Here is a 6,002-nt window from a genome sequence, read left to right as displayed (position 1 = left end):
TTAGTTTGTATTGGTTTGTAGCATTGATCAGCGGTTTGCAGAAGCAGCAATGGCATCGAGCGATTTTTGCAGGTTGTGCAAAAAAAAAACATGAAAGTGAGTGGTATTTACACCCAGTCGAGCGATTTGTTTGCTAAACTAAAGAAGTCATTTAGCATCATTGAGAGGTTAAAAGGAATTGGATTGACGGTCGTGCGAGAGACGTCATCGTGTTATACCCGCCCAGAGCCATAGAAAGAGCTCTGTACCCGCCAATAGCGAGAAAGGTGGATAAGCCAGTCTGTGATTGGTTCCCGCAAAAGTGTAACAGATGCAGCAGAAATGAACGTACGGGTTTCCAGACTGAGTTGCCGGGCGAAATCGCCGGCAGATCAGGCTGGGTTTACCCAGTCTAGCGAGTTCTGCCTCGGAACAGTTGCAACAGGAGGTTGTGCGGCAGTTTTCATTAATCAGTGATACAGCATAATTTCTGTAAAATGATCTTGTATGTTCCAATAAATGATGCACGTGATAAATTCAACCAGAATACCTCTTGTATTTAATCAGAATCCAATTGAATCAAAAGGAGCTTTACTGGCATGTTTGCACACACAATGAATTTGTGATAAATGAACGTGATAAACAAAAATACAAATTTGTACGTGGCTGTACTCAACACGATCACATGAGAATGCGTATCAATAGTACGCGTATATAATCTCGTAGAATATATATGCCAACATGAGTTTTGGCGTGCATATAATACGCACTTTTTCGCATGCATATGATACGCACTTTATGGCATGTATATGACACGCTCTTGGGTAGGATGGGGGTGGGAGGTTCGTGCGTGTAATATGCCATAAAGTGCGTATCATATGCACGCAAAAAACTGCGTACCATATGCACGCCAAAACTCATTTTGGCGTATACATTCCACGAGATTGCACACTCGATCGGTCTCGTTGTACAGAATAGAATAGAATAGAATAGAATAGAATAGAATAGAATAGAATAGAATAGAGCTTGAACGTGCCCCTGGCAACCCGGGGTGGAAAAATACTATTGGGTAAATTAGCAACGTGCGGAAACAGAAATTCCGACACGGAACGAAAATTTCAAAGTAAAATAACTGGCTGTAACAATGGTTTTCAGAGAAACGAGTATGTGAATTAAGCATGTTTAATAAATATCTGCAAACACATTATGGTATTTTTATGCTTTAGTACAGTCAAAAACGTCTCGGTTACAAAGGTAACCCTCGTTCCCTGAAGGAGGGAACGGAGACGTACGTCGGATGACCGACGAATAGGAATCTCGCTAGAGAGGCCAATCTACTTCGAGTGTAACTAAACGAGCCAATGCACATTGGCATGCAATCATATGCATCAGCTGCTCGCCTCGCAGCGCGGGTATATAATGAGCAGCAGGTGCGTTGCATCTTCAGGTTTTCGCTGAGGAGCCGAACCCAGCAGGTGGCAGCATCAGCAGGACAGCGCCTGTGGCGACGGGACGTACGTCTCCGTTCCCTCCTTCAGGGAACGAGGGTTACCTTTGTAACCGAGACGTTCCCATTCAGTCGGTCACTTCGACGTACGTCGGATGACCGACGAATAGGAATCCCTACCAAAGCGCCACAGGAGGTGCCCTCTTCCAGTGCTCTGTTGTGAGCCACCTGAACCCCCTTGCCTAAGGACGGTGGGACCGGGCTCACACAGAGAGGGTCGATCACTGTTGTTCCCAAAACCCACTCAGTGAGACTATAGATACCACTGGGAGCGTAACCTTACGTCAGATAAGGAACGCTGCGGAAGCCATATCCTTCCCCGAAGGAGTTATATGGATAAGTACATATGGACTAACCTTGTAGGTTGTACAACATATGGAAGAACTGGGGTGACTCCAACTTGGTGGGTTCTCCCAGAGGGAAAGACACGGGCTTCGATTAGGAGCAACCGTGGAAAGCCGCATATGGGATCCCCGTAGGGTCACACATATGGAACCCAGCCTAAATCCGGTTCTCAAGGATTCAACGGAGTAAGGCCTGGCGACCGACGCTCCGCCACATCGGCTGCCGAAGGGAGGACTCGACAGGGTCTGCCTTGTAGGGACTCTCTGGAGAAAAGAAGCGCATGTCGCGCAGCAAGCGGACACTAAGCCGGGGCCTCTCCGTGCCTCTGACCTGAGGCGAGAACACGGGAGGAGACCGGCTCCACACGAAGGCTATAGTACCTAGCGAACGTGTTAGGTGTCGCCCAGCCCGCAGCTCTACAAATGTCTGTCAGCGAGGCGCAACGAGCCAGCGCCCAGGAGGATGCTACACCTCTCGTGGAGTGAGCATGCAACCTGAGCGGGCAGGGCACGCCCTGAGCTTGATAAGCCAGGGCGATGGCATCCACTATCCAGTGGGCCATCCTCTGCTTGGAGACAGCCTTTCCCTTCTGCTGGCCTCCGTAACAGACAAAGAGCTGGTCTGAGGTCCTGAAGCTTCGAGTTCTGTCTATGTACCGTCGCAAAGCGCGGACTGGACAGAGCAAAGCCAGGGCTGGGTCTGCCTCCTCCGAGGGCAGCGCTTGCAGGCTCACCACCTGGTCCCTGAAGGGAGTGGTGGGAACCTTGGGCACGTAGCCAGGCCGGGGTCTCAGTACCACGTGGCTGTCGCCCGGCCCGAACTCCAGGCACGATTCGTCGACCGAAAATGACTGCAGGTCCCCTACCCTCTTGATGGAGGCCAATGCAACCAGCAGCAAAGTCTTCATAGACAGAATCTTTAAGTCTGCTGATTGCAAAGGCTCAAAGGGACCAATCTGGAGTGCTCTTAGCACCAGAGCGAGGTCCCAAGAGGGTATGGAGGGAGGTCGAGGAGGATTTAACCGTCTCGCCCCCCTAAGGAACCTGATGACCAGGTCGTGCTGACCAACAGATTTGCCATCTATGTGGTCGTGGTAAGCGGAGATAGCAGCAGTCTGGACTTTGAGGGTGGAGGGGGACAGCCTACGCTCCAACCCTTGCTGCAAGAAGGAAAGCACGACTCCGATCGAGCATCTTCGGGGGTCTTCTCGGCGAGAAGAGCACCACTCGACGAACAGGTTCCACTTCGAGGCGTAAGCACGTCTTGTAGACGGTGCACGTGCCGAAGTGATGGTGTTAAGTACCTCAGGGGGTAAGTCACCTAGAACCTCCGCGTCCCGTCCAGGGGCCAGACATGGAGTTTCCAGAGGTCTGGACGCGGGTGCCAGAGAGTGCCCCGTCTCTGAGAAAGAAGGTCCTTCCTCAGAGGGATGGGCCAGGGAGGGGCTGTCGCGAGGAGAGAGAGTTCTGGGAACCAGGTCCGGTTGGGCCAGTAGGGCGCAACTAGCAAGACCTGCTCCTCGTCCTCCCTGACTTTGCACAGTGTCTGTGCAAGTAGGCTCACTGGGGGAAACGCATATTTGCGCAGGCCCCGGGGCCAGCTGTGTGCCAGTGCGTCTGTCCCGAGTGTTCCCTCGGTCAGAGAGTAAAACAACTGGCAGTGGGAGGTCTCTAGAGAGGCATACAGGTCTACCTGAGCCTCTCCGAACTCCTTCCAGATCAGCTGAACCACCTGGGGGTGGAGTCGCCACTCTCCTGGCAGCGCAGCTCGTGACAGCTCGTCGGCCACACGGTTGAGCACACCGGGAACATGAATGGCGCGAAGCGACCTCAGATGCTTCTGACTCCAGAGGAGGAGATGGCGGGCGAGTTGCGACATGCGACGGGAGCGTAGACCACCTTGATGGTTGATGTACGCAACGGTCGCAGTGTTGTCCGTACGGACCAGTACATGCTTGCCCCGTAGCAGGCCTTTGAGGCGGCCCAGAGCAAGACGTACTGCCAGCAACTCGAGGCAGTTGATGTGCCAATGCAGATGGGGTCCCGTCCAAACCCCTGACACTGCATGCCCGTTGTACGTGGCACCCCAGCCGGTGGCCGAAGCATCTGTGAATACCACAGCATGCCGGGACACTTGTTCTAGGGGCACTCCTGCCCGAAGAAACAAAGGGTCCGACCACGGGCTGAAGGCTTGGCGGCACTCCTGAGTGATTGGCACCCGGAACGTGCCGTGTAGCCACGCCCATCTCGGGACTCGGCCGTGAAGCCAGTGCTGAAGCGGTCTCATATGAAGCAGACCGAGCGGTGTTACAGCCGCTGCGGCCGCCATATGCCCCAGGAGCCTCTGAAAAAATTTCAGTGGGACCGCTGTCCTGCCGTTGAAAGTATTCAGGCAGTTCAACACCGACCGAGCACGTTCCTCTGTGAGGCGTGCTATCTGTTCGACCGAATCCAACTCCATACCGAGAAAAGAGATCCTCTGCACTGGGGCGAGTTTGCTCTTTTCCCAGTTGACCTGAAGCCCCAACTGGCTGAGGTGACTGAGCACCAAGTCCCTGTGTTCGCACAACTGATCCCGAGACTGTGCTAGGATAAGCCAGTCGTCTAGATAGTTGAGGATGCGAACACCCTGTTCTCTCATGGGAACAAGGGCTCCCTCCACGACTTTCGTGAAGACGCGGGGAGACAGGGCGAGCCCGAAGGGTAGGACCCTGTACTGGTATGCTCGACCTTCGAACGCGAACCTCAGGAATGGCCTGTGTCGCGGAAGAATCGAAACATGAAAGTACGCGTCCTTCAGGTCGATCGCTGCAAACCAATCTCGGGGACGGATGCATTCGAAAATGCGTTTCTGCGTGAGCATTTTGAACGGTAGCTTGTGGAGGCTCCGATTCAAAAGACGCAGGTCCAAGATCGGTCGTAACCCGCCGCTTTTCTTGGGTACAATGAAGTAGGGACTGTAGAACCCTGACCTCATATCGGCTGGAGGGACCGGCTCGATCGCGTCCTTCGCCAGTAGGACTGCGATCTCCGCACGCAGGACAGGGGCATCGGCAGCTTTCACTGTAGTGAAGAGGATGCCCCTGAACTTGGGGGGGCGCCGGGCGAACTGAATCGCATAGCCGAGCCTGATGGTCCGAAGGAGCCAGCGAGACGGACTGGGGAGCGCTAGCCAGGCTCCCAGAGACCGAGCAAGCGGCACCAAGGGGACCACCGGCGTACCCGCCGCGGGGCAGCGAGGTGGAACGCAGGGACGCGGCCCGGGGGGCTCTCTGTATGAGGCGGCCCGAAGCGGGGTCACAGTGTGCTGTGCAACACTTACCTGCTTCCACAGGTGGACAGAGGGAGCAGTCGAGGTTTTGTCTGCCTGCTGCTCGCTGCTGTCCGCTGGCGACAGAAGAGGTGGATGAGAGTGGTGAGGTTCTTGCCCTCCCACCGCCCTCCGAGCCCTCTTCGGACCCGGAGATAGAGGAAACTGCTCTTTTAATGATGTTTTATAAACGTAGTTCAGGAGGAACAAGTCAAATAAGATACCCAATCATTACAACATCTTAATCATTACCTCATCTCAACCAGCTGTCAACAATCTGTAATCAACGTATCTACCCAATCGGCATGAGTTCAGGCCTGTATATAATCACAGTCAAACTCACCCAAGGATCCTCGACAGTTTCCAGAATTTGGTCCCGCCCTAAGTTCCTAACATGTCCGAAGTCGCGTCCGATGAAGAATCTTTCATCCTCGAGGAATCTTTGCCACAATCCTCTGGCCTTAAGAAAAATTTTTCTCCAATCCAACGGCATTATTTCAGAGGGGCGTCAGCCCAAACAAACGGGTCCCTGCATGCCAAAACGCCGAGGCCTGTCACCACGTCCGAATCATCCGCGATATCCTTCTGTGTATTTCCATACTCTGGCCCATTCAATCATTACTGTCATAGAAAAATGACAATAAGGCAACCGAGCACCAAGCTCGAGTCTCGGGCAATGCCGCCTCTTCCCGCGACGGAACGGGCCTTCTTCCAGCGTCAGGCCGCCGCAGCAGGCCTTCAGTAAGCCCGGAGCCGCGCCGCAGTGCAGATCCAGTTCCCAGCCGGCTCACATTCTCCACTCCATCGGCTCAACCCCGCAAGAAGCACAGTTTAAATCCTTCTCGTCTTCTTTCCTGAATTT

This window comes from Megalobrama amblycephala, linkage group LG1, assembly GCF_018812025.1.
Source record: "Megalobrama amblycephala isolate DHTTF-2021 linkage group LG1, ASM1881202v1, whole genome shotgun sequence".
In the NCBI taxonomy this organism is placed as follows: domain Eukaryota; kingdom Metazoa; phylum Chordata; class Actinopteri; order Cypriniformes; family Xenocyprididae; genus Megalobrama; species Megalobrama amblycephala.
This window is presented reverse-complemented; position numbering follows the sequence as displayed.